At 41.6% G+C, this 12,068-nt stretch overlaps 1 pseudogene across 1 annotated transcript; it reads left to right on the forward strand.

Moving 5' to 3' along the window:
- Positions 1-2,478: 2,478 nt before the first annotated feature.
- LOC308533773 (ferritin light chain-like) lies at positions 2,479-3,001 on the forward strand (annotated as a pseudogene). The gene has a single exon. The product of its transcript is annotated as a ferritin light chain-like (transcript).
- The last annotated feature ends 9,067 nt before the right edge of the window (positions 3,002-12,068 follow it).

Genomic DNA, 12,068 nt, shown 5'->3' on the forward strand with positions numbered 1-12,068 from the left:
AGGGAAATCTCTCTATATAAAAGCCTAAGCAACTGTTACGACCGAACCACCTGTCAACCAGTTGCTATGACATGCACTGAACACCAGGGAGCAGACGATCAATGCAGGAGCTGCCCCCTGGTGGTCAGTGTGCTCTTACAGCCAACCTCCCACAGCCAGCCAACCTCCCACAGCCGGCCAACCTCCTGCGGTCTTGATCTGAACTGGCCAACCTCCTGCGGTCTTGATCTGAACTGGGCGAGACATCCCCAACTGCCAGCCAGGCCGAGGGACCCCACCTGTGCACACATTCGGGCACCAGACTTCTAATACTCTTATAAAACATGTACCAGTTGAATACAGAAGCAGTTAGCATTCACCAACAGAAGGCAGGGTCCTTACACAGTGGTGAGTTGCAGTGATATGTGTAGAAATGAACATTTTTTTTCTTCTAAAAAATCTACTCTGGGAGTTTGACATATTTTCTTACAGTCATTGCTCCAATTTTTGTTTAATTTAGTTTGTTACACTGTGGGCTCTTTTAGACTTCTGGCATATGGAGCAATATTAATTTTTATTGCTCTCCCCACCTCTTTCCCAAATTCCTGGCCCTGAAGTGCAATTGGCAGGAAACCAAGAATCATGAGTTAATTTTAAAAGAAATGAAAATTTCTGAATTTCTGCCAATACCAGAATTTACAGAGTTTCTGTAAATTCTGAATGGACTGAGTGTTACAATCTTCCAGCAATTTCTGCTCTGCCTCCTTCAATTGAAGGTTTTGGATTTGGGATGAAAATTCAGGGGAAATTCCTTTAGTAGCTACAAAGAAAAAAGCAGGAAAACTGTAGGAAGCCAGAAAAGAAATGTCTAAGAATTCCTAAGTGGGTCAAATACTGGCAAGAAATCAATGCCAGGCCTGAGGCTTCCCTTATCACACCTTGATCTCTTTCCCCCTCATTTATCTCTCTATATAAAGGCCTAATATGCAAATTGTCCTCACAGGTGTTCAACTGGGAGACCGATCGCTCCCTATGACCTGCGCTGAGCACCAGGGGCAGCACAGAACAAAGGAAGGCCCCGGTCAGCAGCCAGCAGCCAGAAGGCCCTGATTGGCCCTGATTGCCGGCCAGGCCTAGGGACCCTACCCATGCACAAATTTCATGCATCAGACCTCTAGTCAATAGTAAATTTCTTTCACCTGGCTGGCGTGGCTCAGTGGCTGAGCGTCAACCTATGAACCAGGAAGTCACGGTTCAATTCCCTATCAGAGCATATGCATGGGGTTGCGAGCTTGATCCCCAGTACGGGGCATGCAAGAGGCAGCCGACCAATAATTTTCCATGGATGTTTCTATCTTTCTCTCCCTCTCCCTTCCTCTATGAAATCAATAAAAACATATAAATAAATGAAATAAATAAATTTCTTTCTATTTTGGGTTGATCTCAGTTAGGTTACTCCGTTAACTGTGATCACTATGACGTAATTTATGCCAGCACTGTGGCTTCCTGGTGCTCCACAGCCAGCGCATTGCTGGCCCTCTCTGTTCTCTCTGAGGCCTTGGTAACATCATGGACACCTTTACTGGAATTTAAGAAACAAAACTAAACAAAGAAAAGCTGGCAACGACAGAGCTTACCTGTATTATGTAGGCGTTTCCATTAGGATTTTAGGATTTGAAATGTTTTGTATTACATCTCAAACTCAAAGGACGGCATCTGGTGGGACCATCCTGGGACTCACAGGTGATGGGTTTTTACTTTTGATCTCCTCATGCCTACGTCTCACAGTCCCAACAAAAGCAAGAAACCTCTTTATGAGACAGTAAGACTTTTTCAATACAATAAAGACTGATCTCACCTAAACAGATAAGATATTCTAGGCCATCATCATTTTACAGATGACAGATTCCAAACATTCTTTGTCATTTACATCAATGATCATGCTTATTCTTGTTCTATTGTACTAAAATATGTTGACAGTAGGGGCACAGTATTGTAATTGAATGTCTTCGCATTCATAAATATACTAACAAGATCTGCTAACCCTCCTTTGTTCCACTGTGTTGATGATTTACAAGAAATCGCAGCCTGGCAGGCATACTATGGGTAGATGGAGGCCTAGGGCAATTTTCTCATGGATGTTTAGATGAACAAGGCCTGCTCTGTTTGACCATCAAGAATTGTATAATTGATCAGCCCCTGCACTTTTAACTCAATGGAATACACTTAATGTGAAGTGACCTTTGATATAGATTTCCAGTTCCTCAAGAACTTGCTTTAAAAAAACAACAACAACAACAAAAAACCCGGCAGTGCACTCGGTGGTCTGGGATCTGTCTCCGGCTTCCAGTGTTTGGACGGAACAGACCCAGGGACACCCCTTCTTACAGCCTCCGGCCTCTCTCCTGCCTCTCATCCAGTCACCACCTTCAGAAGCTCCTCCCAGACCAGCCAACACACCGGGTTTTTTCTACCTTAAACTCCTTATTGCCAACAGCCATGAGCTCCCAAATTCCTCAGAATTAGTCCACTGAAGTGGAGGCTGCGGTCAACCGCCTGGCCATCCTGCATCTGCAGCCTCGCACACCTACCTCTCTCTGGGCTACTGTTCAACCACGATGATGTGTCTCTTGGGGGCGTGGCCACTTCTTCCACCAGTTGGTGGAGAAGAAGCAACAGGGCGCTGAGCATCTCTTAAAGTTGCAAAACAAGCAAGGCAGCTGCATTCTCTTCCAGGACGTGCAGAAACCTTTCCAAGACGAGTGGGGCAAAGCTCAGGGAGCCAGGGAAGCCACCCTGCCTTGAAGAGGAGCCTGAACCAGGTCCTTTTGGAGCTGCATGCCCTGGGTTCTACCTGTGCAGACCCTCATCTCTGCGACTTCCTGGAGAACCACTTCCTGAATGAGGAGGTGAAAGTGATCAAGAAGATGGGCGACCATCTAACTAACATCTGCAGGCTGGCTGCCCCGCAGGCTGGGTGGGCGAGTATCTCTTCGAAAGGCTCACCCTCAAGCACGACTAGGAGCCTTTGGAGCCCAGAGGCCACTCTGCATCCCACTGGCTTTTACCTGAGCCTCTTCCCAAAACTACCAGTCATTCTTTTAACCACCCTGGAGCCCTCTCCCATGCACTGCACCAAAGGAAACAATAAAGTTTTTGCAGAAAAAAAACAAAAACAACAAACACAAAAACTAAAAGGACTAATAAGTTCCTGTAGGTTTTACTAAGCAGCATGTTCTTGGTTGTAGAGATCTTTTCATAATGATTAAAACAAATGATGGTCCAACAAAAAAAAAAAATGAAGCATACAAAAAATGAAATAAAAGGTGGCCTTAAACAATAATTCCTCATTTTGATGAGTATATTAGGTACAGGAATAGGAAAGAAGTATCCCTTCTATTAATATTCTAGTTCTACAGATTTCCATGGAAAGAACATTTTATCTGATCCTTTTTGAGTCATGTTGATTAAAGCTTATAATCATGTTACTTCTTAAAAGTATATTTATTTTATTGATTTCCAAGAGGAAGGGAGAGGGAGAGAGAGATAGAAATATCAATGATGAGAGAGAATCATTGATTGGCTGCCTCCTGCACACCCCCCACTGGGAATTGAGCCCGAAACCCGGGCATGTGCCCTTGGCTGGAATCAAACCCAGGACCTTTCAGTCCGCAGGCCGACACTCTATCCACTGAGCCAAACCAGCTAGGGTGCATGTTACTTTTTTATTTGAAACATTTTCACATATTTCTGCTCAGTGCATCCTCTATTCTAGACACCACTAACACCGTAATATATTAAACGAGAGAATGGCACATGAGTTACATATTCTAATTATCGGAACTACCAAAGAAGACATTTAAAAAACTACTCAAAATAGCAGTCATATGGAATTAAAATTCTATGACATTCCCAATATCTTGAAGTCATTATTTTTATGATTTACTATGTTTTATGTCAGTGAATCCAATAATTCTATTATTTATTTTACTTCTTTGTTGCCCATTTTCTCACTAACAAGAAAACTTTCACAGTATCTTACCAATTTATGCTGATTGTCTTCATTCCTAGACTTTCTACAACTTTGTTCGATCACTAAAAGCCTTCCTTCTTTTCCTTTGTTTCCTATAGATTTCTCCTCTTGCTCTATTTCTAGTGGAAAGCAAATTGGACTGCTTTGTTATTTCTATTAATTTTCTTAATGACAACGGGAACAGTACATACTTATTTGAGGCTGAATAAAACTATTAATATGCAGCAAAATATTTTTTTTGCAAAATTTAACATCTGGATAAGTAATTTTACACATAAGTTTATACCATGGAACTTTTTCTCAATAGCATTTTTCTCCTGTGGACTACCCTGCATAACATAGTAACTGAGTTTTAAGTAATTGGTTTGGGAGCCTTAAAGAAGAAAACTTACACCAAATTTAAATTTTCTCATAATTATATCTTTTCTCAAAATTCTATTTCCTGTAGCTTTTCTAACGAAAATCATATTATTACACCAGGAATTAGCATGTCCATCTATACCTCTATAGCTTTCAAAATAAGCTCTTTAATATGGATTACTCTTTCATTTTAACAAGTTGACATGTTTAAGAAGAACAAAATCCCAAATGCCATCTTCATTTTCCAACTTGGTCTTTATCAATGATGCACGTCAACATCTCAAATATTACCTAAAAATTACTTCAAATGACTCTTTGCTACTCCACTATTTAGAAATCTATATTTACTGCTACACAAAAAAGGATCCATGTATATATGTAGGCAGATCTCACAATTCTAAGAAACTGCAACTATGAGACTCAGATGATCATCAATCAGTAATGAGTCATTAGTCCTAGTTGGCATCATCAATCAATATTACCAAGCCAATGTAACTAAGGTAGAGCTGTGATTAGCTTACTTATTTTTAACTCACTCCCTCTAGTAAGCTGGCTTTCAGCTCGAGAAATCTAGTTGAAGATGAAGAACTTACACGTTTGCATCAGAATGTATCAGCAGTTTGGCCATTCATTGTTGAGTAACACATAAACTGACAATAATAAAATGTTATCTTTATTTTATATATTTTAATGTGTTTTTTTTTAATTGATTTGAGAGAGAGAGGAAGGGAGATGGAGAGAGAGATAGAAACATGCATGAGAGTGAAACATCGATTGGCTGCATCCTGCACACCCCCTACTGGAGATGGAGCCTGCAACCCGGCAGGTGCCCTGACCAGGAATCCAACCAGTGACCTCTCCTGGTTCTTAGGTTGACGCTCAACCACTGAGCCACGCCGACCAGGCACAAATCCTATTTCTTAAATCAATCATTGCAAATGGTCAATTTTTTTTTTTGCACTAGACTGTGTGTGGAACATTTATGATTTTGTGTGTCCAGTTTTTCTGGGTGGGGAATGATCCAGACTGAACTAATGGAAATCTTCACGGGGGTTTTAAAAAACTGGACATGGGAGGAAAGAGTTGTTTTTCTTTTTCCTTTAATTGGATGACAATCCATAGGAAGTTTGAGCTCAGATCTCAGATCTGCGCTAACTCACAGAGTGAAAGGTTGGTGATATGGCAGAGAGAGAAGGAAGCTTAAGTCTCCGGTTCTGGTCCCCCCTATGGCCGGCCACCTACCTGGCCTCTCCCTTTTTCTGATTTGGTGAATAAAATGTTCTCTCTCTGCAGATAAGCCGTTGTGAATAGCCTTTCTATCTCATGCAAAGAAATTATGCTCCAAAAACAATACAAAGTCTTACACAAGGTGTTTTTGGCCCCTGCGCACACATTATATAATTGCAACAACTGCCTCCCACAGTAGCCCTGTCATCTGGGAAGCCTATTCTTCACACAAACCCTGAAGTGAAATATGACGCGTTGATTTGGGGTTGACACAGAGGCTGGGCCACTGGATTAAACAGCGTTTATGAACCCGCTCCTCGGCCCGTGTCCCTCCACCACGAGTAAGGTAGTGATTTCCGCTGAGTTATAAATCAGCAAAGGTCCCGGCCAGCGTTCTCTGGGACAGCTTGATTGTCTTTCCCAGAGAATATATTGGCATTTTCATTGCGGAAACATTAACCATGGTTTCCAGGTGTCACTCTCCGCAGAAATGACTTCCCCCTGCCAGGCAGGGATTTACAGCCTCCTTGCTAATGTGTTAGCTTATGAACTGGGAGCTGAGTGCCCTCCCAGAGAGAATGCAGCCCGTGTGGTGAGTTGAGAGAGAGAGAGAGAGAGAGATAACATCTCCATGTCATAGCCACCGCCCTGTCCTGCAGAGCACATGGGGGAAAGGAAAGCTTCTCATATAAATCAATTTCCAGTCATGGTGTGCATCACTGGACAGGAGCGTGCGCATGTACAAAGACGCAGAGTCATTATCCATGGCCCTAAGAGAGGAAGCAGGTACCACAGCCCAGAGAAGAACTGTGAAGGAGGGAGGGAGGGAGGGAAGGAAAGAGGGAGGGAGGAAGGAAGAGAGAGAAGGGCAGAGGGGGAGGAGAGAGACGGGGGTGGGGGGGGGGGAGCGAGAGAGAGACCGCAGTTATGTTTTTATCTTTGCTATAGAGATCATCGCTATTATTTCCCAAGGGGGAAACCAGAGACTTCTATTCAAGAAAACTCCATACCCTAAAATGTACACGTGAAGACTGAGGAAGCCTTGTTTTATGAGATTTTATGACAGGGTAGGGTTAATCATGGGCAGCAAATCTTTTTATTTCTTGAACAAGTCTCACGCATAAACGCCCGCTCTGGGGAATGCCCTGTCTCAGAGCTGGGCAGGTCCGCACGATGGAGCTGCCGGTGCCTGGAAGGAGGAAGCGCGGGCAGTCACGTCCACGTGCTGCTTCACAGGAGTGTCAGCAGCATCAGAACGAGGGCTCCGAAAGCACCCGCACCAAAAGGCAATGGCAGCGACCGCCCCGGAGGAGGGGACCCCACAGGGCGATTACAGCTGTTATCAAGACAGGTGTTAGCGTAACACAGCACTACATGTCAAATGTTGATGCACTGCAAAGCATCAGAGAGAGAGAGAGAGAAGAAAAAGGCGGAAGGGGCAGAGCTAAGTAGCTGGGCACACCCTGCCTCATTTTCCACGGGCACAGCATCCACGAGGCCTGTGAGCTGGGAAGTCGTCTGCACTCCTTTACGGGGATGTTGGCGGTGTCTAAAGGGGCCCCGGCTTTTTAACAATTTTAAAAGGCTCCCTTGGAACCTTAATTAGCCAGGAATCCAAGGAGGAGCGACAGCCAGCCAAGTCTCTTTTCTTGAGTTAAAGTCAAACTAATTAAATTTCAGAAGGAAAACATCTCCTGCTAGCACTCTTAATCCGTCACCCTTGCTTAGCCAAAAATAAATAAATAAATATGGAGACTGATGGGCTGAAAATAATATTAACAGGAACATTTATGGTGGCGAAACAGTGATGAACCAATTTTTCATTAAGGACATTTTTGAATTCCTTAGCTAACATTCAAAAAGCATATATAATTTTGCTTCTAAAGAATCCATTTTAGGTCAGGAATAACTCAAGGAATTCAGCAGTCTTTTTGTTAACATTAGTGTCTTTGCTGAATATTTCCTGCACAGATGTATTTAAATATACACAGCATATATAAAAGTTATTAATGTGTTCTGAAGCATTACACTTGCATGAACACACATGAAACTCTAAACTGTTCTGCACTTCTCTAATGAAGGCCAGGATTAAAGATGACGGCTAGCATTCATACCTATATATAAAACACTAAGTGACTGAACGACCAGACGACTGGTTGACCGGTTGCTATGACGCACACTGACCACCAAAGGACAGACACTCAATGCGCAGGATTGGGCTCCCTCCTGTCTGGATTGGGCCTGCGGGGATCGGGCCGAAACCGGTTCTCTGACATCCCCCCAGGGGTCCCGGATTGCAAGAGGGTGCAGGCCCGGTCAAGGGAGCCCACCGATGCACGAATCTGTGTACTAGGCCTCTAGTTAGTTATAACATCCATAGAATGTAAGACATGATAAGATAAATAGCTACACCATAAAATGCCAAGTAAAATTTTCTCAGAAAGTGAAATTCAAATTTTCTCAACGAACTGTTTTAAAGAATCACTTGTTTTTTAAAAATGGAGATGCTACATTATTTATTTAACATTTGTACTTATACAATAAAGATCTATCAAAACTGCAAAATATTGTTTCTCTCTGAGAGATCTTTGGCCATCATTTCCTTCCCGTTCTCACATTTCCTTTACAGAGAAATGTCAGGTCCTCCTGGGACTCAGCTCTTCTAAGCACTGCTGCCCGGGCAGCAGGACACTGGACCCCATGCCACAGCCATAGTTGGGCCAATAAGGCCTGTTTTCTTATCAGTTAGGACTGTGGTTCAGACACGCTAGTTGTGATTCTGAACTAGAAACTATGAAAGGCACATTCATCTTTGCCAGGAAAAACAAAATCAATGACAGCGAGATGATCTTCAGAGAAACAGAAGAATGATCCAGGCATATGAATCCAACAGAAATTAGAGAGTGGTGGTGAGGGGAGAGATAAAGAAAGAAAAAGAATAGCACATTACTTTGTACAGTTCTTTAGGTCTGTCACTATCTTCCTTCTCTTGTTTCATGGCTTTCTGTTTGATATTCTTTTCCTTCCTTCCTTCCCTCCCTCCCTCCCTCCCTCCCTCCCTCCCTCCCTCCCTCCCCTCCTTTCACTATTCTATAAAATTACATATTATCTTGGTTTTTACATCCTTGTAATTTGTGCTGTTAAAAAATTAAGGACACATAGACAATGTTTTTGTTGTTGTAGTCACATACATAATTAGATTATAATTAGGTCATGGGAAGTAGTAGCTGAGTATGCAGGGTATCTAATTAGGAGGGAGTCTGTTTTCTTAACATGCTCCCCAATGGGGTCTACCTTTATGTCTATCTCCATTGCCTCCATTCTCCTTTCTAGGATCCACTTCACACCAATTAGAATGTTTCCTTTATCTTCTAATCCATCATCAATACCATCCACTTTCTATACATTCCACTCTGTAAAAGTTTCCATGATTAATGGGAGGCATTTTAATCTGATCCCCAAATCAGTATATTCTCTCTTCCACTGTACTCAATCTACCATTAAACCTAACAGCTGGGCCATAATTTTCTTTAATAATAAATTTTTTCCTTTTACCTATGTCTGGTGACCCTCACAAGCACAGGGATTCCAATACTCAGCTGGTGAGAGATGAGAAACCATTGACCCTTGTTCTTTAGTCTAAAGTCTAATTCATGTTGCCAGCCCCAAAGGAATCCTTCTTCCTAATCGCTGAACCTGAACTATATGCTGGATATAGGCACATGTCAATGATAAATTGTCTCATGTGTTCCGCTGACCATGTCTTATACTCAGAATGACAGCACTATGCCAAAATTTCTACCCCCTCCTCTTGGCTACCTTCTCCCCATCTTAGCTAAATAATTTCCTTTTCACAAATTAACTCCCTCCTAATTGAATACTGTCCATACTCAGCCACTACTACTGATGACCTAATTATATTCTAATTATGTATGTGATGCTTCAGTTTTATTCTAATTATCTGAAATAAAAAAGTTATGAGAGCCAAAATAAAATATTCTACATCTTTTAGTTCTCCACAATATTTAATATAATTCTCTGCTCAACTGAGTGCATGGTAGGTCCAATATCAAATAGTCCCAATGATAGATTAAGGCTACTTGCATCAATACTTTGCCTAAAAGCACTATTATTTCATGTTTAACTATGTTCGTGTAAGTTATAATCTCTTTTTGATAGGTCTCTTTTGCTTTATATTTTCCCTCTATTTTGTATTTTCTGTTTTTTTTTTGTGTGTGTGTGTGTGCTCCTTTTCCTAGCCTAGCTTACCTTTTATCCACTGACCCCACTGCCTTTAATTTATTTTGCTCTTCTGTGTTCAGTGACATCTTAATTAATGGGCACCACACTTTAAAGGAACCCACAGAACATGAATGATGAGATTCATTTAAGGTACCTACCATCCCTAGTACCACTTTTTCAAGTAATTATGGTCCCTCACCCTTTTCCTGTAGGTCAGGTTATTGCCCAAACTTTCCAATCTAGACTAAATAACTCTGCAGGTTGTTTTTTTCTATGTTTCATATTCTCTGCGCTATCTCCAATACCATAATCTATTTTTATTATATAGGAAAAATTATTCACATCATTGTTTTCCCTCATGCAATGAGGAAACTGACATGTTTTTTCTACATTTTCCCAAGCTTTCAAAGCTGTTAATATTTATTAATTTCCAATTACTATTTTTGTCAACTGCTCTGCCCCCTACTTCTTCAATAAGACTGTCAAGATCTCTACTTCAACACCTGTCGGGCAGCAGACCAGCCTGGTGTATAGGTTTCTAAAGTCTGATAAACGCAAGATGTTTCCTTGGCGCACAAGAAGACGGTGTTAGCATATCCCACGATTATTTTTACCTGAAATTAAACAAATGAATATTACCCTTTTTGATGGCTAATTTTATGTGTCGACTTGACTAGGCCACAGAGTGCCCTGGACACTTGCCCAAACGTTATTCTGGGTGTGTCTGTGAGAGTGTTTCTTCCTAAGGTGAACACTTGAATCAGTAAACTACTTACCAGTAAAGCCCAGTGCCCTCCCAGCAGGGGGTGGGACTCCTCCAATCAGTAGAACATCTGAATACAACAGAAAAGCTGAGATGGAACATTGGTCTCTCTCTGTCTTCAGACGCAGAGGGAAATACCAGCTGGTCTTTGGTCTCCAGCCTGCAGACTTTCAGCTCTGCTAGGTCTCTGGCCTTCAGGCCTGAATATTCTTTTTGAGTGAACATTACCAGTATACAGCCTCGAATTAATTTTATTTATAATAGCCAGGTGTTTAAGTCTATTGAGACATTGCTTTATTTCCAGTAGGCTTTGGAGCTAAATTATAGCTTGGATTTCACTCCACTGATTTTCAGTCTCAAGGACTTGAGTATGTTTTTTGGCTACATTGTGCTTTCATTACTTCTTTTGTAAATTGAGATAAATTAGTATCTATCTCAGGTTATCATGATGATTATGATAATTATTAAGTAGAAGTATAAAAAAGTGCTTAGGAAATAATGAGCACTCGATCAGTAATGCCTATCTATACTAATAAAAGGGTAATATGCTAATTAGACCGGATGTCTTCCAGATGTCCTCTCAGACAAAGCCACAGTGGCGGGGGCCGAGGCAGAGGCAGTTGAGGCCATCAGGCCAGCCGGGAAGAGCAGTCAGGGGATCAGGCAGGCAGGCAGAGTGGTTAGGGCAGGCAGGCAGGTGAGTGGTTAGGAGCTAGCTGTCCTGGTTTGCGAGAGGGATCCCAGATTGGAGAGGGTGCAGGCTGGGCTAAGGAACCCCCTCCCCATTGTGCCCGAATTTCGTGCACCGGGCCTCTAGTTTATTATAATTACCTTAAGACATAGTGGTATTTGTCTTTTTTAAAATTAGATATTATTGACTGTTCTTTGGTTAAAGGTTGGTTAATGTCAACCATTCTTATATCAGAAGAGACTTAACTTCAACAAGGCTTAATTTTTAAGGATTTTAAAAAAAATCCTTTAAAATAATTGCTAATTGCCCTAGCCAGTTTGGCTCAGTGGATAGAGTGTCAGTCTGCGGACTGAAGGGTCCTGGGTTCGTTTCTAGTCAAGGGCACATACCTGGGTTGCTGGCTCAATCCCCAGTGTAGGGCATGCAGGAGGCAACTAAGCAATGATTCTCTCTCATCATTGATGTTTCTCTCTCTCTTTCCCTTCCTCTCTGAAATCAATAAAAAAATAAAAAATAATTGCTGATTTATCTATCCAATATTCTACCATAAGGTATTGTATTAATGACAATATGCAAGGTAAATTAATTTAAGAGTAACATTCTATTAACACAGAGGTAAGTATTTTAATCACAGCTATAAAAAATGTACTAAACAACATCTATTCACCTTCTCCTATAAAAACATTTAAGATACCAAGATAAGTTAGAAAAGATCCATGAATGGACATAATTCAACTTGTATGGGAAAAATAAAGACTATAAAGAGAAGTCTA

The sequence above is a fragment of the Myotis nattereri genome (assembly GCF_964212035.1).
Source record: "Myotis nattereri genome assembly, chromosome: 18".
Classification (NCBI taxonomy): domain Eukaryota; kingdom Metazoa; phylum Chordata; class Mammalia; order Chiroptera; family Vespertilionidae; genus Myotis; species Myotis nattereri.